General features: G+C 38.1%; 1 protein-coding gene across 5 annotated transcripts in view; it reads left to right on the forward strand.

Annotated features, from left to right (window-relative positions):
- The window catches only part of LOC134655722 (protein doublesex-like), a 261,764-nt gene that overhangs the window by 16,705 nt on the left and 221,210 nt on the right, over nt 1-23,849 (forward strand). The gene's annotated exons all lie outside the window — the stretch shown is intronic.

Here is a 23,849-nt window from a genome sequence, read left to right on the forward strand (position 1 = left end):
AAAAAAAATTTTGAGTTTCAGTTCGAAGTATGGGGAACCCCAAAAATTTATTGTTTTTTTTCTATTTTTGTGTGAAAATCTTAATGCGGTTCACAGAATACATCTACTTACCAAGTTTCAACAGTATAGTTCTTATAGTTTCGGAGAAAAGTGGCTGTGACATACGGACGGACAGACGGACAGACGGACAGACAGACAGACATGACGAATCTATAAGGGTTCCGTTTTTTGCCATTTGGCTACGGAACCCTAAAAACATGAAATAAGTCAGGAAATAGACGACTGACGTAAAGAAAACATGGTTTATAACTTAACTTTGACTTGACTTAAAATAAGATATAGTGACTCTGCCTGTGAAGCCGCGGTCCTGGGTTCGAATTCCGGTAAGGGCATTTATTTGTGTGATTAGCACAGATATTTGTTCCTGAGTCATGGGTGTTTTCTATGTAGGTATGTATGTATTTGTATATTATATATATCGTTGTCTGAGTACCCACAACACAAGCTTCCTTGAGCTTACTGTGGGACTTAGTCAATCTGTGTAAGAATGGCCTATAATATTTATTTATAATAATATTATTTGTCAGTCTGAATCCATAATGGAAACGATTAGGCCTTATTGGGATTAGTCCGGTTTCCACACTTTGCAGTTGCTAATTATCGAATGATGTTTCGTACAGAAAAGGTATTAAATATCGACACGGACAAGGTGCTAAAATTATGTATACACGGCCTTAGTGTTTACATATATTTGGCAGTTTGTCCGTGTTGATATTGACCTTGACTGCACATGAATTACAAGATGTTTTGAAAGTCGCACGTCTTATCGCTAATCCATCAGCATTATAAAAGTGAAAACTTGCTAAATATTTATTATACTCGTAAGAACGGTCGTTTGTTTGGGAAAAAACCGGCCAAGTGCGAATCGGACTCGCGTTCCAAGGGTTCCGTCCATTAAGTCCGACTCATGCTTGACTGCACATTTCTAATAGGTTGTCCTGTCATCTATAGGTAAAGGACTATTTTGTGATTTTTCAAAATTGTAAACCCAGTAGTTTCGGAGATAAAGTGAGGGGGGAAGGGTCGGACAGACAGACAGACGCACGTCCTATAAGAGTTCCGTTTTTAGGGTTCCGTACCCAAAGGGTAAAAACGGGACCCTATTACTAAGACTCCGCTGTCCGTCCGTCTGTCACCAGGCTGTATCTCACGAACCGTTATAGCTAGACAGTTGAAATGTTCACAGATCATGTATTTCTGTTGCCGCTATAACAACAAATACTAAAAACAGAATAAAATAAAGATTTAAGTGGGGCTCCCATACAACAAACGTGGTTTTTGACCGAAGTTAAGCAACGTCGGGCGGGGTCAGTACTTGGATGGCTGACCGTTTTTTTGCTTGTTTTGCTCTATTTTTTGTTGATGGTGCGGAACCCTCCGTGCGCGAGTCCGACTCGCACTTGGCCGGTTTTTTATTCCTTTTGAGAACCCTAAAAAGTTGCCAATTTGCATATTCCGGTGTTCAATGGCTCCAAAAGTTGCTAAAAGCTGCGCTGGTGGCAACCCTAGCGCTAGGGTTGAGTTTTACGACTGGGAATTCGGGCACTGTCTCTATCGGGCAAGGTCGGTGCATTCATATTCCGATTGCTACTGAACACAAGGGAGACGGAGGCCAATTCAAACCAGGGATGTTGCGAATATCCGCAACCGCGGAACTTCCGCATTATTTTCAACATCCGCATCCGCATAAAATCGATGCGGAGTTTAATGCGGATGCGGATGTGGAACAGGTCGGTAAAATAATGCGGAAGTTCCGCTGTTGCGGATGCGGATATTCGCAACATCCCTGACGTGGAGCCATATGTAGAGTCGTCAAGTTCTTCAAATTCATATTCATGGACATCAATCGAAACCAAACTTTTTATTTGGATAGAAAGGAAAAAGCGAGTTTTTATGTTGGTTCAGCATATCTACTCTTGTGCACGTGTCAAGCCTGGAGAATGAGGTCTCATGTTGCGAATGGTGTTTTTCTCCGAGGTGCAACTTTGTAGCCGGTCGTGTGCTTGCGTTGCTTGACGAACTTTAGCTTTTCGAGAATTGCTACATAAATATTAAGAAGTCGAATGTATGGGGACGATTTTTTTGGTTGCTGTAATGTAAACAAGTATGAAATGGAAAATCTTCATGCTAATATACAAATGGCTGTGAATATGGACAGACATGTCGATACTATAATGGTTCCTTTTTTGCCATTTTGGCTGCGGACCTTATAATCAAATCAACAAACAAAAAACTTCCGGTACGGAACCTTAAAAATCAACGATGCATAACAATTTATCTCGCACTTAACATAAAAGTGCAAATTATGTCGAACAGTCAACCGCATCAAAATTGTCGTAACCGAGATACTTACGGACGGACAGACGGATAATATCTCGTAAGGGCAGAGATAAATTATGTAAACACACTTTTTTACTTAACACCGGGGTAACGTTACATTGTAGTTTTTATATTGATTTTTTTAATGTTAAAAAATCTCGAAACAAGTCTAATTTTCATATTTTTTTATCAGTTTTATATCGTTACCCTGGATACCATAGCTATACAAGCGAAATTAAAAAAAAGTATATTTTCAAAACAAAATATGTAAAAGGTAAAAACGCAATTGCCATTTCTTCCGTCGCAAATTTCGCACGAAACCCGTATCTTTTGTCCCCTTATAATTTTCTGGCTTTACGCCCCCTTTTAACCTCCTAAGGCCCAAGGTCCTACCTATACAACTTCTTTAGTTCGATGAAATTTAAACCATATTCAATTGGAACAGAGTTGCATTTCTTTTGTTTCGTAAAATGTTCAAACAAATAAAAATCAACTGTATTCCCTGCACTTTAGGTTAAAATTGTAGTGGCAAATTTTGGGTTTTGCACCTGTATGACTGGGCCTTAGGAGGTTAAGGCTAATGGCACCTTTACAGCTACACGATGGGCCAACGCCGGCCACTCCAAGGGACGCATTTATGCGTTAGAGGGAGCAAGTGATATTGCTATCTCATTCTACCGCATGGCTGCGTCCCTTGGAGTGGCCGGCGTTGGCCCATCGTGTAGAGGAGCCATAAGGCCATCATGTAAGGGTCCCTTTCCCTTTTATTTGTCACCCTACACGAGCGCTACTCCGAATATCCAACCAGTATATTTTACTTAAAATAACGGATGTTGGCAGAAAACCAATGAAGATAAAGCAACCACACGCGGTCTAATTTTAGACTTTACGACTTTGGTGACAGGTTTTAGAATCGTTTGGCAATTCCGAACACCTGCTACGATACGTTCAGATCGTTGTAAATTAGCATTATTTTATTGTAAAACGAATCTATGTTTATGCAATCTTAGTTCTGACAAGCTTTTAAAATGTATCGAAGATTGTGGAGAGGTTGGGACGAAACTATATGTTATATGATATGTTATAGGACTTATAGGCGTTCCAAAATTGAAGCGCTTACCATGTGACAAATTGTACAAATTGCCTTTAGTCGCACTTGGGAAAGCGAGAAATGTGTAAGTGCTAGTGAGCAGGACGCTCGTCGAAAGATAAGTTCTGGAGGCCTAGCGGTATAAGAGCGTGCGACTTCCAATCAGGAGGTCGCGGGTTCAAACCCCGGCTCGTACCAATGAGTTTTTCGGAACTTATGTACGAAATATCATTTGATATTTACCAGTTGCTTTTCGGTGAAGGAAAACATCGGACTAATCCCAATACGGGCCTAGTTTACCCTCTGGGTTGGAAGGTCAGAAGGCAGTCGTTTTCGTAAAAACTAGTGCCCACGCCAATTACTGGGATTAGTTGCCAAGCGGACCCTAGGCTCCCATGAGCCGTGGCAAAATGCCGGGTCAACGCGAGGAAGAAGATGATGATGATTCTTCGGCCTATTAAGGTGCAGTAGGCTCAGAGAACAGAGCATTTGAAAAGTCGTAGCGATTTTTAGGGTTCCGTAGCCAAATGGCAAAAAACGGAACCCTTATAGATTCGTCATGTCTGTCTGTCTGTCCGTCTGTCCGTCTGTCCGTCCGTATGTCACAGCCACTTTTCTCCGAAACTATAAGAACTATACTGTTGAAACTCGGTAAGTTGATGTATTCTGTGAACCGCATTAAGATTTTCACACAAAAATAGAAAAAAAACAATAAATTTTTGGGGTTCCCCATACTTCGAACTGAAACTCAAAAATTTTTTTTTCATCAAACCCATACGTGTGGGGTATCTATGGATAGGTCTTCAAAAATGATATTGAGGTTTCTAATATCATTTTTTTCTAAACTGAATAGTTTGCGCGAGAGACACTTCCAAAGTGGTAAAATGTGTGTCCCCCCCCCTGTAACTTCTAAAATAAGAGAATGATAAAACTAAAAAAAATATATGATGTACATTACCATGTAAACTTCCACCGAAAATTGGTTTGAACGAGATCTAGTAAGTAGTTTTTTTTATACGTCATAAATCGCCTAAATACGGAACCCTTCATGGGCGAGTCCGACTCGCACTTGGCCGCTTTTTAGATCACAATACGGTTGCCAAAAATTTAATTTGCAATCTTGGCCTTTCTCTAATAAGGACTTCAGCGATTCGAATCCTCAGTTCGCTCGATAGGAAAAAAAACACGAACATTAGGTCCGTTAGGAATGTCCCGCTGCTTTCTATAGGAAACTAAGTGCCGAATGCCTCGGCCCCGACCCGGACCATTCTAGTATGAGTTAGGGCCACCCCACATCTAGCGACGCCAATTTCCATAGCGCTGACTAGACGCCGGCCGACGCTCATACGACGCTAGTGTTGAATGGCCCTAAATCGGCCCTGTAGCACAGCAGGGCGGACACGCCATACATCAAAAATGATTTGCGTTTATATGTGTGCGCAGCACGTCGTTACACGCGTCATTGTGTATGTGTGCGTAAGTCGCTCTACTGAGAGCATGCCAGAAGTCCGTCAGATTCATGTCGCAGCCAGTCGCGGGGCGAGGTAATCCGAGTCGGGGCGGGGCGGTGCGTGTCCGTTCTGTATGATAATACTATTACTTATTCTGTGCCTGTAGTAGGCGTGTCAATAGGCAACATACTCGTAAAACCTACATTGGCTCACTGCGTTTACCGTTTCGCTTATGTGAGTACTAATAACTGCTTATTAGTGTCTATGTTCATTTGTTTACTTGTAATTACCAATTACGCTTAATAACAACACAAGAGATACTTAGGACGTATTTTAAATTATGTAGTTACAGTTTAGTTCTGTTTGCCGTTGCATAAATGATAGTTACGGGCTGTTATTAAGTTAGTTTCATGTCTACTGGTACTATTTCTGAAGTCTAAATGGTAGAAGTTTAGTAGGTACTGTCTTTGTTGTGTATTGGCTATGTGTGAAGTTGGTAGCCAACGTTGCGTCGTGCTGCAGCCACTGACTACACCCCGACGCTCCAAAGACGCTAGTGGGGTTGGACTTAAACTCGATGTGTTTGTATTTTTCTACAGAGGAGTTCCATTAGCCCCATGTAGCCCCTATCTATCCTGACACCTGTGTCACACAACAACTAGGCCTCGGGACCTAGGCTTATTAGAAATTGGAGAATCCATGCCCTCCTTAAACTAGGTCCTGGATCCGCGCCTGAATTTGACAGTAACTGTGGCTGCATTCACTATACGAATCATCTTTCATCTTCCTCGCGTTATCCCGGCTTTTTGCCAAAGCTCATTGGAGCCTGGGGTCCTCTTGGTAACTAATCCCGAGAATTAGCGTAGGCACTAGTTTTTATGAAAGCGACTGCCAACTGACCTTCCAACCCAGAGGGGAAACTAGGCCTTGTTGGGATTAGTTCGGTTTGCTCACGATGTTTTCCTTCACCGAAAAGCAACTGGTAAATCTCAAATGATATTTCGTACATAAGTTCCGAAAAACTCATTGTTACGAGCCGGGATTTGTATTGTACCCACGACCTTCGGATTGAAAGTCGCACGCTCTTACGACTAGGCCACCAGAGCTTCCTACGAGCTTCTCAGATCTTCCTAGAATTCTCAAATTTTGACAGCACATTCTAGATATGCTGAAAGGGAATAATTGAAAGTGAACTTATTGACTCATTACGGCCGCGCCTCAATTAATGTGCAAATCACTCGATTAAATCAGTTGCAAAACATTTAATCGGCCGTTACTTCCGATTTTTTAATGTGGCAATCCTTAAGCCCTTGCTACACGGTCGCCGACAAGCCCCTCAGACCGCGTGGCCTTGGTCTGGACGGACCGTGTAGACAGTTGTTTCCAACAAAATTTGACCAAAACTGACCAAGGACAGACCAAGGTCAGACGGTTGGAAGGCTTGTCGGCGACCGTGTAGCAAGGGCTATACGTTTGCCGTCGCTTAATTATTCCAAGGGCAAGAATAAATAAACCATTTTAACTATAAAACTGCCGTGAGGCTCTTTGTAAAAAATCCAATCTTCAAGAAATGAAAATTATAACAATACAATAACAACACAAGTAAAAGTAACAGGCGGTCTTAGCGACCTCTTCCAGACAACCTTAGGTAGCAGAAATTCGTCAACAACACCACAGTTGTCTACAACATTTTCCTACTTAAAAATGAAAATGAAAAAAAAGAGAAATATTTATTGGTTTTTGCACAAGTGTTACACTATAGGCTGGGATCTTCTTTTAAGCAATAGGTATGCTTGTGACAGAAAACCCCGCTCTTCCAAAAATGCAAGGGTTTAAGTTTAAACCAATATGTTTGTGTACTTATTTGGTCATTTTGAAATATGTACATAATAACACAGATATCCCCGATTCCTCGCCAAGCAGACTAATAAAAATCTTTTTAATACCTTTTCTTTGTAACCCACTAAAAAACAAAACAAACACGAATAAAAAGGTTTCATTTCGCATCGCCCAGAAGTTACAAATCAAGGGTTATGTATTGGTTATAAAATTGCAACAAGTATAGTACGCTCGTATGTATCTGCACTTGGCTTTATAGGTCATAAAAGACGTTTACGATTGGCATAATACCATCCGGCTAAAAGGGTTCGGGCGAGCACTAAAGTTGCATCGGGCACGTTAAGTAATTATAAAAGCAGACTTTATAGTTGCATATCTGCCATTCTCTGTTTTTAATTGGAAAATAAACTTTCGTTTTGTGGTGTGAAAAATGCTTTTGTGCCTGAAATGTTTAGTGCCACCCCACATTAGCGTCTCCCGAGCCTCAGCGTCTAGTCAGCTCTTTGAAAAGTGGCGTCGCTGCGTCATAGGGCCATTTTATTTAAAGTTGTCCCCTTAACTTTTTATTTTAATTTGTGTTTCTATGTTATTTCTACTCAGAATCACGAGCTCTTTCTATCCTAATAGGAGAAAAAAGTGTCCCAAGGTTTTTATTTCCATTCCGCTACCATTTTTCATAGACTTTGTATGGCGGTCACGGAATGGAAAGATCGAAAAATGTATGGAAATTTTGGGACACTTTTTTTTTCCTATTAGGATCAAAAGAGCTCGTGATTCTGAGTAGAAATAACATAAAACATCCCAAATGTGAAAAAAAAGTGTAGGGGACAACTTTAAAAAAAAATAGCCCCATATAGGTGACTAGACGCCGACGCTCGGAAGACGCTAGTGTCGGGGGCCCTTAAGACGAAATGGAGAATCGACTTTCATACAAACGTAGTCCTCATTTTCCTCTCTGAATATTAACATTATAGAAAATAATTGTTTTGACACCATTTGTTGTATACCAACCACAGCTATGTTTAATTTTTTTTTGAATTTTTAATTATTATAAAAGTTAAGAGCATCATCAACATGTTCCTCGCGTTGTCTCGGCATTTTAGCCACGGCACCTGGGAGCCTGGGGTCCGCTTGACAACTAATCTCAAGAATTGGCGTAGGCACTAGTTTTAACGAAAGCGACTGCCATCTGACCTTCAAACCCAGAGGGCAAACTAGGCCCTATCGTAATTAGTCCGGTTTCCTCACGATGTTTTCCTTCACCGAAATGCGACTGGTAAATATCACAAGTGATGTTTCGTACATAAATTCCGAAAAACTCATTGGTACGAGCCGGGGTTTGAACCCGCGACCTTCGGATTGAAAGTCGCACGCTCTTACCGCTAGGTCACCAGCGCTTTTTTTTTAAGTCAAACCTAGGGGCATACCTATGATTAATACATATAAATATTTTCCATAATGTCAATATCCAGAGTGTAAAATGGGGATTACATTTGTATGGAGAAACGGCCGTCCCTCTTAAGGAATTGTATAAGTTTAAAATTAAAGCCAGAATTTTCTATTGTTATCAGATCTCGTTGTATTATTTAATGTCTTCAAAATATTGCGAAAGAATGCCTATTTTACAACATTTTTTTTTGTTTCAGGTATGTCTCCTTTCGTACCGTACCACCGTGTAAGATACGGCTTTCAACCATGACAAGATAGGTTCATATAGGTAAGTAGTATGCTCTGTAGCCGTACCACGAGTTGACACTTGACGTTTACGTTAGCGATTGCGTAAACTCGATCGCAGTCCATCTCGCTCGCACTGATGTACTTATTGGTGCCATAGAAAGGGAATGCGATCGATTTCACGCAGTCTCTAACTCGTGGTAGCCATGCTGGTCATAACAATGCTGAAGTGTTTTTGGAACGAAGTTCCTAATCGAACATTATTGAAATGTGTATTTAACGAACTGAATTACAGTTTTTCGTTCATAAAAAAAAACTTTGACTACCTAGCCTACTCTACCTAGAAATATAATGAATATAATGATACCTAGAAATATGATGATAGTAGGTAATATAAAATGATGAACGAGACGAGTAGACGACATATTCATCAGAGCGTTGATCGTGGCCCGCTAATCGTCGGCTGTGGCACAGCTGCCTAAAGACTCGAACGATTGTTCTTTTTTTTAAATTTCGATTTACGAATCACGCCAGTTTTGCGAAATCGTGAGCCGGGGACCGTCAACTGTCATTTAGGTATTTTAACCCGAGGCGTCTGTAATTTGCCTTAACATTAAATACTGAACTACATAGGGTAATTTCTTTATGTAGGTTGGGATACGCTCTGGGGTAAAAACATTGTAATTTCTACATCTTTGCGTTTTTTAAATACTTCTATACAGGGTGCCATTTGAGTCGTGATCAGTAATATGTTTTTCTAACTCCATAAACAACGAGCAATTTAATACCCCTACTCTTATTAAAATCAGACAAGATTTGTTTTTTTGTTTATTTTTTGTCATTAATTTTACTTTTATAAGTGGATTTAGGATATTACAACGGCTTATTAAGATATTTAAATTAGTAAATTGATTCGCCTCTTTGAATCGGAACTGTCATCGACATCAATTTTGTCATTTGTCCCAGTTAGAAATAAAATTTATTTAATTTTTCATTTGAAATATCTTACAAAGCTGTTTAAATACCACATTGCCACTTGTAAAAGTAAAATAAATGACAAAAAATAAACAAAAAAAAATCTTGTCTGATTTTAGTAAGAGTAGGGGCATTAAATTGCTCGTTGTTTATGGAGTTAGAAAAACATATTACTGATCACGACTCAAATGGCACCCTGTATATTCCTCCTTGTTTTCGATGACGGCGACCCCAAGTAAATATTATGGACGTTGTCTAGCGTGAGCCCTAATGTGGCTGCCAGGCCGAACTTCTTCTAAATGAAACTTCGAATCACTTCTAGCAAGCAATGGTAGAGAGACCCAAGTTTTAGGACAGTGAATTTTTTTTATTAGCAATAAAATGACATCATCATCATCATCATTTTAGCCTTCGGTCGCCCACTGCTGAGCATAGGCCTCTCTTCTTGTACGCCACTTGTCCCGGTCCTGTGCTAGTTTCATCCAAAAGTGCCCCGCGATACTTCGAACGTCATCCACCCAACGAGCCAACGGACGCCAGGCGCTTCTTTCATCCGTAAGAGCCTGTTCACACAGTCTCCGTAATTACGGTACACGTAAATTCGCAGTATACCACCGCTAGTCTGAATATTGTGTCATATGTGAAGTTCGTCACCGTCACCAATCCGTCAACATTTTGGTCCACCTGCCATCACTCTGCCTAGGAACATGTCCCGCTCAACTCCACTTAAGCTTGGCAATGACGTCACCCACGTCCCGCACCTTGACATAGTTATGACAAAGAGTCGGTTTAATCTAATACCTACGTCTTTGTACCGATATGAATAGAATTAAGTGAGGGGGTGTCATAATAAACATCATATGTTCATAGAAATTTGACATTAATGATGACATTGTCACACTTGAAAAATATCGGTCGCTTTTTTTTTTAGGTATTCGAGTATGAATAATGAAACCTCGTATTCGTGCAAGTGGTATAAAAAAATTAAAAAACGGCCAAGTGCGAGTTGGACTCGCGCACGGAGGGTTCCGCACCATCGACAAAAAATAGAGCAAAACAAGCAAAAAAACGGTCACCCATCCAAGTACTGACCCCGCCCGACGTTGCTTAACTTCGGTCAAAAATCACGTTTGTTGCATGGGAGCCCCACTTAAATCTTTATTTTATTCTGTTTTTAGTATTTGTTGTTATAGCGGCAACAGAAATACATCATCTGTGAAAATTTCAACTGTCTAGCTATCACGGTTCGTGAGATTTAGCCTGGTGACAGACGGACGGACGGACGGACTTCTAAGTAATAGGGTCCCGTTTTTACCCTTTGGGTACGGAACCCTAAAAACCGGCCAAGTGCGTGTTGGACCGCGCCTATTCTAATTAAGAAATACTAATTAATATTAACATATGAATTGCATCATTGATAACGGGCTTGGGTAATAATATTAGTCAATCTGAAAACATACGCAGGTAAACCAGGCTTTAAAATATATCCCAGATACTAAATAAACAGTTTGATTTTTTTTAATAAATCTCTTATGTACAAATTTTGTATTAAAATGACGAAACAATCGGAAAATTTTTACAATCTCATCATAATCATCACAATTTTAAGAGCCTGGCTCTTGTCGGTGGAGTAAACGCCAGTTCTTCTCTCTGCCACTGTTTTGAGCTCCTGATACGTCACTACACTGATTTTCTCTTTGGCCCGGTCCAAAAACGCGCACGTCTCGGCCTTCCTCTGCCTCTCCTTGTTTCCATTCTTTCTTCAATAATAGTATTTTTATACTCCCGTACTTTTATTTGTCATTTAAAGGGTCGTGCATACACCTTTAAACCCCTATCTTATAGTTGTCAAGACAAGTCTTCAGTCTATTCCCCAAAAAAGTATTTGTGCATACACGCAGTATCTTTTTGGCACTTTCACGATACTTCGTGTAATCACCACTTAAAAAATATTGTATGAAATACATTGTTGCCAACCCAATTTTAATTGTCATCTCTGACAGATGAGTGAACCATAGACATGTTTTTTTATTTCATTCATTCTTTTCCCGCCCGCACCCTCCATTCTTTGCTACTTCTTGAATGAAAAATATTTATTAAACTTACAATTTTAAGTGCTTGGTCGTAGAAAAAGTATTGTATGCAACGTTGTTTAACTGAGTCAAAAAATACTCGTGGCGTCTTTATTAACAATTTTCGGCTTCGCCTCAAATTGTTACTCACGCCACTCGCCTTTTTTGACCTCTCTTAAACAACGGTTGCATAAAATACAATTACCTATGTAAGTATCGTGCCGTATCAGGTGCCCCAACATGTTTCCCCTTCTGTTTTCAATCATTTTCAGCAAGGTTCTCTTTTCACCTACCAAATCTAAAGGGGCCCACTGATTACCAGTCCGCCGGACGATATATCGGCCTGTCAGTTGTTCGGAGCTGTCAACTTTTTGTTCTAACTGATATATCGTCCGGCGGACTGTTAATCAGCGGGCCCCTTAATACTTCCGTATTAACGAAAAATTGAACAATCTAACTGTTACTTGAATATCTCTGACATATAAACAAGGATTATCATAAACAGTATACAAAAAAAAAAACATTCTTTCTGACCCCACAACTTGGCATCGCCTAGACATCGTAAACGCGCGTGAATTATGATAATTGCAAAATTCTTCAATATATTACGTTTTAAACATTGATGATCCCGACTTTTGTAGGGCCATAACCGAGTTCGGAGAATGCTCCGTCTCGCTCTAACGCGCACAGGTAGGGTTGCCAGATCGAAAGGCGCCATTATCGGGAACAAATATAAATTTCTCGGGATTTTGGGACTTAAGTCGGAAAAAAAATCATTCAAATTAAAGTAATCGTATTAAAAACAACGATAATTTACATTATTGGCACTACGTCAGGCGTGGCTCACTCCGCGATTTTGGTGGCTAGCCATAAGCGGCGCGTGGCGCTGTCGCCACCTAGCGGCCATATCTGTCCTGATCAGAGATGTGAAAAATACTTTATAAAAAGTATTTAAATACAAAATACAAATACTTCCTTGATATACTATTTCAAATACAAAATACAAAATAGTTTTTGAATTTGTATTTAAAATACAAAATACGAAATAGGTATTTTCAAAATACTTTTTAAAAATACAAATACTTTGCGATAAAAGGTACTCTGAATAGTGAATACCTAGTCTGAATTAAAAAGTATTATTACTCAGAATATCCGAATTAAAAATACTCTCTTTATTCTTTGAAAACAGTGTGTCAATCAGTCCTCTATCTAAAGTGCAAATTTCTAGTTGTTTGCTCATATTAACCGGAAGGATGGATGGATGATGGTTTATAACGGACAATTTTTAAAAGCATTAATTTAGATTTGTAATGTTTTACAGCTGGTATAATGCCTCTCGTTAGTGTGATAAAAACGTCTCGTTTGTGTTTCATCAGGGCAGAAAAGTTTGTTCTCCTCCCGTACCTTGAAACCCTCGTAACACTCAAGATTCCACTTTTTTAACCACTCGCTACGCTTGTGATCATGTGCGACGTTACTAAACAGATTCAACAGTTCCGTGTTAAAAGAATGAGAGAGTTGCCAGGATTGTAAGATCAGAAGAGATTGTAACATACATTACCTACTATAAAGTATTTTGTATTTTGAAAATAGAAAATAGGTCCCAAAAACTATTTCAAATAAAATACAAAATAGTTTTCTTCAAAAGGTATTTAAATACAAAATACAAAATAGGTATTTTGCATTTTGTATTTGCATTTTTAATACAAGTATTTCAAATAAGTCACATCTCTAGTCCTGATCGTGACAGACGCGTTTTGTTAGAGAGTGAGTCTTCTGTACCTAGTACTATTATTTATTCTGTGACTACGTCAGCTGCTCTTCCCATAGACGTTTTTTTTATAAAAATAGTATAAATTCTTTGAGATCTTGTTTTATAATGTGAAGCTGTTCTTCGGGACAGTTTTCACTTTGTCGGGAATCGAGAACACATGCTAAAAATTGGGAGTCCCGCCAAATCCCGACCATCTGGCAACCCTGCGCACAGGCCGTATGCTCACGCGCACTTTAATTGCGCGTGCGCCTGGCACGTCATATTGACGTTTATTATTGCAACATTTTCTTATTGGAAGAGGGTCTACTGGGTCTAAAGTGCTGAATTCCAATAAGGTAGAGTCGCCATCAGATATATTGGAGCGGCCAAGCTCAAAAATATCTAAACAAGCACTTTAACGCCTTGACCATAGAGGCGTGTTTATATTTGTGAGCGCCTTGGCCGCTTCGATATATCTCCGTACCAAATTTCATCTAGAATCGCTTCAGCGGTAACTTATAGACAGGCAAACAGTTACTCAGTTATAATAGGTAGGGACGTAAGCTTTGTAACCCAACTTCTTGGGCCTATCGTGTATTGCCGCCGCCCTACCAACAGAGCTACCGCGACTTAACCGTTACCGGTGAGTTTTTTCACTTTTTTCATTTCTTATCGTTTCCGCTTGCTACAAAATCAATTGTAACCAGTCCACAGACAAACAAACATTCAGCATAGTAGTTGTAAAGCAATCAGGCCGCGTTTCGCGACGTCACACATAATTTGCTGCGATACAATCGCTGCTCTACTAATTGCAAACATGGTCGTAAAAAATTAATTAACGCTATCGCTGGACTTAATGCGAATGACTGGCATACGCTGTGGGCCCGAATAAAACGCTTTAGATTTTGAAAGAAAATATGGAGTAACAAACAAAAAAAACATACAACCACAGACAAGACATCCTCCAGACTGAGCATAGTAGCGCTACCCCCTCTGCCACAAATATACGGTAGTTTTACTCCATTTTCGAGTCAAAGTGTCTTTGTGTGACGTCCGTGTCTTTAAACGGACCAATCACGACACGGGACTCGCTCACCTCGTCCCCCGCACCCCAGAATTTTTGGCAGCATCGGTTTCATGAAATAATTGCTCTAAAGTACTCTAAACTCCGTCTAGAGGATTCCTAGTCTATGCATACAACCGAATTGATAACCTCCTTTTGAGATTTGGAAGTCGGTTGATAAAAAAAAGGTTTTAATTACGAGCACACGTAAACAATTAAGTATAAACAATAAATTAACTGGGGCGAATCAACTTTTTATTTTGATTCGCAACAAATCTGTCCACAAATTTTATACTTTTTTGTAAAATTTCACCATTAAATAATGGCTCTTCTGTGTTTCAGTTTATGGTGTATGTTAAAACATTCAAGGCCCCAACTGCTAAAACTAATAAACAGAAACTATGTACCTATATTAGAAGCCCGATTTCGTGGTAACTCCAGAGACATTATGAGTAACGCAACACAATCGGCCAAAAGACTCAAAGTTAATTCGCCCAACTAAGGCAGAGACGAAGTGCAGAAAGACCTTAGCGAACTCGGCGCCGTCGACTGGACAGAAACGGCTTTGGACAGAGTAGCGTGGCGGTCTTTGGTGTCGGAGGCCAAGATCCACTTCGGGTCGTTGCGCCACAGCAGTAAGTAAGCAAGGCCCACTTCACCATTCCACTAAACCGGGGTTAACCGGTTAAACCTGGAGTTACCATGGTTACCAGTACAATTTGACGCTGGGTTAACGGTTTAACCGCTTAACCTCGGGTTAGTGGGATGGTGCAAGTGGCGCTAAGTGTGCCAACATAAAGACTAAACATTGTGCAAGCTCGGAGGCTGCAGCGCAGATTTTTAGCTTGCTCCTTGTTGGTGACAACCAACCACACATAACATATATAAAATACACACATCCACACTCAACAAATAATTTAATATGACACTGATTTAAACTTTCACGTATTTTACACATTATTACATTGTACAACGGGACTTAATCGCGTATCTAAGTTTTAAGATTTACCTCCGACGTTTCGAGGACGGCAAGTGGTCTCGGAGACCAATTAAAACTAAACTAAAATTATTTTAATATGATCTGTCACCTTTTAAAAGCGACATTTCAAGGAATATTGTTTATGTTGTTTTATGTTTCTTTTTGGACTATAAAGTGTTTTAATACCTACCACTACTATATACTACTACATTTCTGGTTAAAGAAAATTGTCAGCTGCCAGCTGGCACCATGATCCAGATCAAAACCCATTAACCCATAACCAATAACCCATAATAACAATAACCCATAACCCAACCCATAATTCATAACCCATTATAACAATAAGAATAAGCCACTGAACCAAATTCTATATCCTTGGAAATGGATACTCGCCCTGAAGGCTCGTTCCATTATTTGCAACCTACACAAAAAGTATTGTGAAATGTTCACCAGTATTCAGTTTGCGACGAATGTCAACAATTACTACTTATGTGACAAGAGGGGCGAAAGCCTTATGTCACCTGAGTGTCTCTTTTGTCATTGATACAGGGTGACATTTTAGTCGGCGCGCAATTTGTAATACTTAGTTTCCTTGCTAGACCAGCTAGGCCAGAGTACCCAAACGCCTTCTAGAAGGCCGACCGGAGGGCCGCAGAGGAAAAGGCAAGCCCAAGCTCAGATGGTTGGACGGCGTATACCAGGACATCAGGACGTTAAGAGTGAAAAGTTCGAGAAGAGAGAGACTTGCTTGACCAGGCTAAGGCCCACCCGCGGCTGTAATGCCTCAGATGATGATGATGATGATGAGTTTCCTTGCTATCGTCCACACAGTTAACACATTTGATTCGACGTTGTAGCTCCTTTACTTGAATTATTGGTCTTGATCTTAAGTTCCGAGTCGAGTCAACTCAAAAAAAATCCAGTCTCCGAAAAAACTCCGTCAACCGTTTTGTAGGTTTTATCTAAATACAAGTAGCAGTAAAGAAAATAAGCGTTAGGTATTGTATTTTATGATGTATTTAACCCATGAATTTTACTGAGAGTTAGAATTAAGTGAGAGTTCTTCGAAAACCACTCAAGTCTCTACAAAAGACTCGGGTCTCTAACAAGTTGACAAAATCCCGAGATTCGAGTAAATTATACGAGTCTGAAAAACACAGTCTAGTCTTAAAGAGGACTCAAAGGTATCCTTAACCAATATTATTTTTAAATAGTGTGCTGTTTAAATTCCCACCCTGTATCGCTACCTAAATGGTTTTTGCAGTTAAACTTGCCAGGGTGGACAATTAAAAGGGACACCGTAATTTTAATCCACAATGACGGAAAATGGCGCGCATGCCTGCCCACCAGATGGTCTTTAAATTTAAAGCTTTGTCTGACCTTACGCCTTAGTAATTAGTCTCCGATAATTCAGCCGACATAATGTTTATTTGTTCTTATTATACTGTAGTTATCTTATTAATGTGTTTGTTAATTAGTTTTGATGGGTTAAGTGAAATTTAACGGTAGGCATAATTTGGTATGGTAACCGCTTTTATTAATAGTACATCTACATTTAGATGTAGGTATGTTATATTTTTAAAAACGATATAGCCTCTTAACCTTTTTTAATAGGTACCTCCTGGTACATTTATATGTATTTTAGGTATATCTTGAAAACTATATTGCCGCTTAACCTTTGGGATCTAATGGTGGATGAAATTACGATATGGTGGTTTGCCTGTTGAATAAAAATAAGACCGCCTTTTTTTAATTTTACTAGGTCATTACAAAATGTTAAGTGTTAAAATATAACTTTCTTTTGTTTTCTTTTGTTGTGTTATGTTAATGATTAATTTTATTGTACTTACATGTAGCTGTAATGTATTACTAACAATATTGTATGGAATTTTTAATTTTCTGAAATAAAGATATTTTATTTTATTTATTTAAAAATGTATACTTAGGGATTAATGAAAAAGTAATTATTTGACAGGTACACACAAAGCTGTATAGCTAGGTTGAGGACGTTCCATGTCAAATGACATTGAAAGAAAATGATACCGTTTCGGACTTTGTTCTTAGAAGAAACGAGGTCGAGTTTAGTAAAAATAAAAAATAACTTTCAAAGAATGTTTAAACTTTGTGATTGTTCTGTCAACAAATCTCTGTTCGTTTTACTTCCTGAAAAAAATGAAACATCCTGTAAACATAAACGCAATAACTTTATATTTTTTTGGAAAAAGAGAAGAGTCGTGGAATTTATGGGGGCCAATACAAATCATGACTCTTCTCTTTCCGAACAGAATCTACTCTCGACGGACTAATCCGTGACGTATAGGTATTTCTCTAATTGTAAGATTCCCACGTTACAGGCTGAGCTTAGTGTGGGGATCACTGTACCTACTGCTGCTCTTGGAATGCTAATTTCTTGAAATAAATATACGTTGAGTTGTTTATTTTATTTAGTAAAGTGAAAGTGACCAATCCTAAGATTAGAATTGAGATGTCAAACATTGCGATGTTAATCTTAGTTCAAATGAAGTTCAGAGATGCAGAAACTGACCTAATCTTCGAAGTTTGTAGTGAACCGTTATTATAATGTAGCTACCCACTGCTTCAACTGTTTGGGTCTAACAACCGACTTTACCATTTCACAGTGGTTAAATTATAACAATAAAATATCATTTTTACTACAAGTTCAGCTTGTAAAGGCTCTCTTTGTTCAAAACCTGATGAGATGATGATTTGATGATTGATAAAAACTACCCTATGTCCTACCCTTGTTCTCTCTCCGTACTAAATTTCATGTAAATTGTTGCAATATTTTTGTTTTAATACGGATTTCCGCAAAATAACATCGGATACAGTAAATTGCTTCCAATCGAGTTGTACTAGTAGTAGCGCCTGTTTACAATGCAAGAATGGACACTGCTTTTGATGGAATTGCGAACTCAATCCCCGACCGAATGTATCACGGACCCGGACACGGACACTGGGTCACTGCCGCCTTAATTGTTCAGGGACTCCCCACTCTATTGCCCACACTATTCACAACTTTCTGGCTACGTGATAAAGTTTATATTCAAATTGGTATGCTCCTTGCATTTGTTTTGCGTAGCCGTCATAATACACAATTATTGTCAATTTGACGACATATGGAACATGAATGGTATGACGGTTAACAATATTGTCTTGAATTTAAAATTGCGTTATGGTTATGCACTTAGCTTTTATTATGTTTAATTAGACCTTGAGACAAAGGTTATGTGAAGTTTTCAGGGAAATGCCACCACACTGACGTGTATCGTACAACGTTTTACAGTACATATGCCACTTTAAAGTTTAAACTTTCGATATACGCACGGAAAGTGCTCTTTCCCGCACTAGTTGTACTGTAAAATGTTTATGTTTTGTGGTGTTTTTGATGTTAGTACTGTTTGTCACATGGGCGAATTATGGTATTATGAATGTTTCTTCACTTTCTTCAGAAAGTGTATCTGTAACTTTAAGTTATTTCGCTTCTACTGAACTTTGACGCGGTGGGCAAAGTTATGTTAAAGGGCAAAGTTTTATACTTTTACGGTAGGTAATGTCCTTTTCTTGAATCTATATCTGTATGTAACCTCAAAGAAAATATGTAGATTCTTTATTGGATGTTTTTATCACAATGTTATAGGATCGCGTGAATAAAATGGTGGCTCGTTTTATGACCATATGTGGTCTTTAAGAACAAAAATAGGTCTACTTGATACATACAGTTCAACAGTCTAGTTAACAATTGAACTCGTGTAGACCTCACATCGACAATATAAGGTCCATAATAGGGCACTGAAGTGGGTTCCTTATCGCTACCTTGGGACTTAAAATACACTTTACGATTCATAAATTTACTTTTATATGAACATTAAATTCAGCGCATACTTTTATTTGTGGTATATTTTACTCATTAGATTCTGTGGGATTTAATTAGTATTTATTCTTTAATTAAATATGTACATACTTGTCTGTTTATTAGGTACTTCTTGTAGGCGTAACGAAGAAAAGCATATTAATTGTAATAATTTGATATTAAACGATATGTCGTCTAACTCGTTAAATCGACATAGCTTTTTTTATTGATATAGAACTGCCATTATTTAATGAACCTATATTTTTTTCTCCGTGCCTTTTTACTTTTTGTTAACAATGCTATCGATAAACATACGTATATTATAATTAATATTTTTATATCAACCTACTAATAAAGTAGCAATAAAATTATAGTCTATAAGTATATTTTACTCAATTTTTAAATCATTAGTTTGAAATTATGTATTTTTAATAAGATTCTACTTGCATGCACAATGAGTCAATATTTTTCTCTTAATGTTTTTATTTCCTGTTAACTATGTCTAATTACCTATTAGATGAACATAATATTAAATATAATAGACAATTGTTGCTTGTTTATTGTTATAGTTTATTTTTATTGAAATCGATGTGTACTACGACAGTTAATAGTTTTTTGTTGTTTAACCCCTGTGAATTAAATAAATAAAATAAATATTATAGGACGTTCTAACACACTTGACTTAAGCTCCACAGTAATCTCACTTAGGCTTGTATTGTGAGTATCTAGGCAACAATAAATATAATAGTATATAAATATTTTTGAATACAAAAAAAATACAGAAAACACCGATGACTCGGGAACAAAATACATATCCATGGTCAATTGTAGAGTCGCCATCAGATATATCGGAGCGGCCAAGGTACTCGAAAACATCTGATCATACACTTTACCGTCTTGATAATAGAGGCTTTGTTCAGATATATGTGAACAATTTAGCCGCTTCGATATATCTGATGGCGAGGGTGACACACTCATATTTAATTAATATTGATTTTTCGTTCTAAAATCGGCCCCAGAAGGTTTTTATAGCTTTTTTTACTGATCCCGCAAACTTGACATTTATGTCCAAATGAATATGTTTCGTTTTGACGTAAAGTAAATGTGCCGTGAATTAATCCCCTTTTTGTTGGATACTGACTTCTGCTAGAATAGTTTAACTGCTTTTTTGGACTCTCGAAGTCAACTCTCAGTTTCATTTGTGGTATTTTTGTTAGTTTATCTAAATATGTAATTACCCATCTTACCCCCTTATTCATAAACCTTAGAAAATTGTTGTTAAATTAAAAACCGGCCAAGTGCGAGACAAAAAAAAACCAAGAGAACATGAAGTCATAAAATGGATGCGATTTTAACACCGGCAACTATATAGGTATTTAGTTGAAGTTATCAGTAATGTTCGGATTATTGCACTTTATCGCTGAATCGCGGGTTTTATGCCGCATTTGCATTTTATAGGTTCGGCGGTGAAATTAAAGTATTATAAAATGCGATTCGTTGCATCGCTCGTAAAATAGTTGGCGGTCGTAAAAATATTGGGGATAAAAAATGTGCGTCACGCGGTTTTAGGGCCTCGAGAGCATCCGCAGTTAATATTGTTACAAGTTTTAACAAAAGCAAAACTACAGTTTTAACAAAACAATATTAACAATTGAACATTTAAAAAAACTACTGTTGCAAGTTGCGGAAAGTTTCCAGAAAGTTGGAAAAGTTCTCGGATATTTTTGGAAAATTTTAGCGAGAAATAAAAGGGTTTCCGTTTACTAAGTGATTGTGTTCTCAAAATTATTCCATGCGGAAATTTCGTCGTTTTAGAAACTTTCCAACGACTCATCAGTAAGCAAAACGTTTACCTATAAACATATCATATACCAGTTGGTAACGCAAATACTTAAATAGGTTAATATATATTTTTTTATTTTTTTAACAAGCAGAAACGTCTGCGAACGATGCTATTAAACTTAGAATAAATTTAAAAGTGGAAAAATTACCGTCTTGGGCGAACTCACGGCATCTGATACTCCAGCGCTCTGCCATCTGAGCCACCAAGACCTCATCCATAATAGCCAGCAAATCAACTGACTAATTACTGTCTTGGGTGAGACTTGAACTCACCCAAGACAGTCATTTTTCCACGTTTAGATTTATTCTAAGGTTAATATTTTATCCTCTTTGAAGTCCGATTTCTTTTTTTAATTTTTTCTAATTCTGAATAAAACTATACAACAACCCTCACATAAAACTATGTACTCCTAATTAGCTATTTTATCTCAAACCTTAATCGCCTCCATTAGTTCCAAAGCAAATTGATACTAACAATTGCCTAAGCCCACTTACCCTGTCACAGCTTAGAACAGAGAGAGCGATGTTCTCGTTAAATGCGGCGTCGTAAATCGTACAACACGGTTACGGAGTAGACTTACTGCGCACTTACTCTGTCGGGCTGGGTATTGTGCAGTAGTTGCGCGTGATTTCTTGGATGACCGAAGTGACTTGATCTCAGAAAACCGTAACTATACTTAGTTTTATTTAGCACTAGCGACCCGCACCGGCTTTGCACGGGTTAACAAATTGTACATAAATCTTTCTCTTGAATCACTCTATCTATTAAAAAAAACCGCATCAAAATCCGTTGCGTAGTTATAAAGATCTAGGTATACATTGGGACAGACAGCAGGAAGCGACTTTGTTTTATACTATGTAGTGATTAGAAAAGGGTAAACAATCTTGACGTGTCTTTTTAATGAAAAACACAAAAAATTTGTCACAGACACACATTCTTTTGGTTACATAAGTACATTTACCTACTATTTATTAAAAAGCGTTTTTCGATAAAAAGACAGGTCATGATTGTTTACCATTTACCGTAAAATAGTTACCGTATGTTGATATATATGACGATTAAAAGTAGACCATCACTACAAATCATGTTACAGATAGGTAATCTGAGGTACCTATTGCCTCGCTCGCGCTTGGCAGGCAGCAGGCAATTGGAAAGTCTGACGGAGTAATAGAATAGACTAATAGAGCCGATCATTAAGGCATGTTTTATCTTTGTTAAATCTAGATTTAATGTACGATTGTGTAAACACACGTTTTTAAAGGTACTCTTTGACATCTGTCAACTGTCAAATAGCGAATGTGTGACGTGTGTGGTGTGACGTTAGAGACCACTGTTTCACACAATCACATTAATTCTGAATTTTAATACTTACATCAATTTTCCATTGACACTCGAAATCATTCCGATGTACGTCGCGGTTTTGATCGTTGACAGGAAATATTGTACATTTTAGATCTGTAGTAAGTAGCACACAGTAGACTTGAGCTATTGCCTCGCTCTCGCTTGGCAGGCAACTGGCTCTGACGGAGTGATGGGCCGCGCCGGTCATTAAGGCATGTTTTATCTTTGTAACTCCAGATTTAGCGTACCATTGTGTACTATATGCCATCTGTCAAATGTAAAATAACGAATATGTCACACATGGACATTAGAGATCACTGTTTCACACAATAGGCTTGAGCTATTGCTTCGCTCTCGCTTGGCAGGCAACTGGCTCTGACGGAGTAATAGCCGCGCTGGTCATTAAGGCATGTTTATCTTTGTTAACTCTAGAATTAGTGTACGATTACTACGATTGTGTAAATAGGTACTTTATAGTTATCGATCGCTTCTTGTTTCGTCATTTCTCACGTTTTTCTAAGAAAGTACAAAATTACGAGGTTGGAGTGAATTTATAGGTTATTACTGCCTGAATTTGCTTAATATTATCTATATTCATGTATTGTTTGTCATATTATCATTAGTCATAAAACTGAAACCGTAAACTTTTCAGGATTTTCGTAAGGCTATCCTATAGATAGGTTAGGTTTGTTTTATGGCAATACAACTGAAACGGCTACATTGAATTGTTTTACGGCGATAGCGTTACAAAGCGTTTCGTCATCGTAGCGTAAACGATTGTCACCTTGGCTAGGCACCCTGAACTCACGGCGCCTTAAACCACCACGACTAATTTATATTACAGTCCGTCTAAGCTAGGAATATTAACTTTTGCGCCGACTTGAACAGAAAAAAGTGAGTCATAATAGTCATTTTTCATAGAAATTTGTTATTAATGATGAGTTTTCTACACTTTGTCATCGCAAATACCAGCTTAGCTTGGTCCGACTACTTACAAGCAATAGAAAACCTTATCGGAATGAATTAAGGTTCATTTTAAACTACAATCGTTGACATGTACAGAGGTCACTGGCGGTCAAAAGGTTGAGAAGGAAATAAAATTAACATCTAAAGCGAAACATTATTTGACTCGTTGGTAAATAAAGTAGGTATTAAGTACAGTAATGGGATAAGTAAATTATGAATTATGAGCAATATTAGTTACCTTTTTCATCGACCGTTAGAATGTTTGCATATTATTATGTTTCCCTAAGAATTGCAATTTATTGACCGAGCGTTAGCGAGTTCAGCTTGGGCAGAAATTCATTAGTATGTCCGGATTTTCTCCTCTACAAGTCAGATTTCTCAACATATTGTAGTGAAATTATAGAATTTTTCTGTCGTTTGGTTTTTTGAAAAAAGTTCAAAATGGTGGAAATTGGCATATAAGATTTATTGGCGGACAAATGTCTGAAATGTCACCGTATATTTAAGAATTACTTCGCTTATAACTTGGTTTTTTCTTTGCAAGTGTTATGAA

Source organism: Cydia amplana, chromosome 17, assembly GCF_948474715.1.
Source record: "Cydia amplana chromosome 17, ilCydAmpl1.1, whole genome shotgun sequence".
In the NCBI taxonomy this organism is placed as follows: domain Eukaryota; kingdom Metazoa; phylum Arthropoda; class Insecta; order Lepidoptera; family Tortricidae; genus Cydia; species Cydia amplana.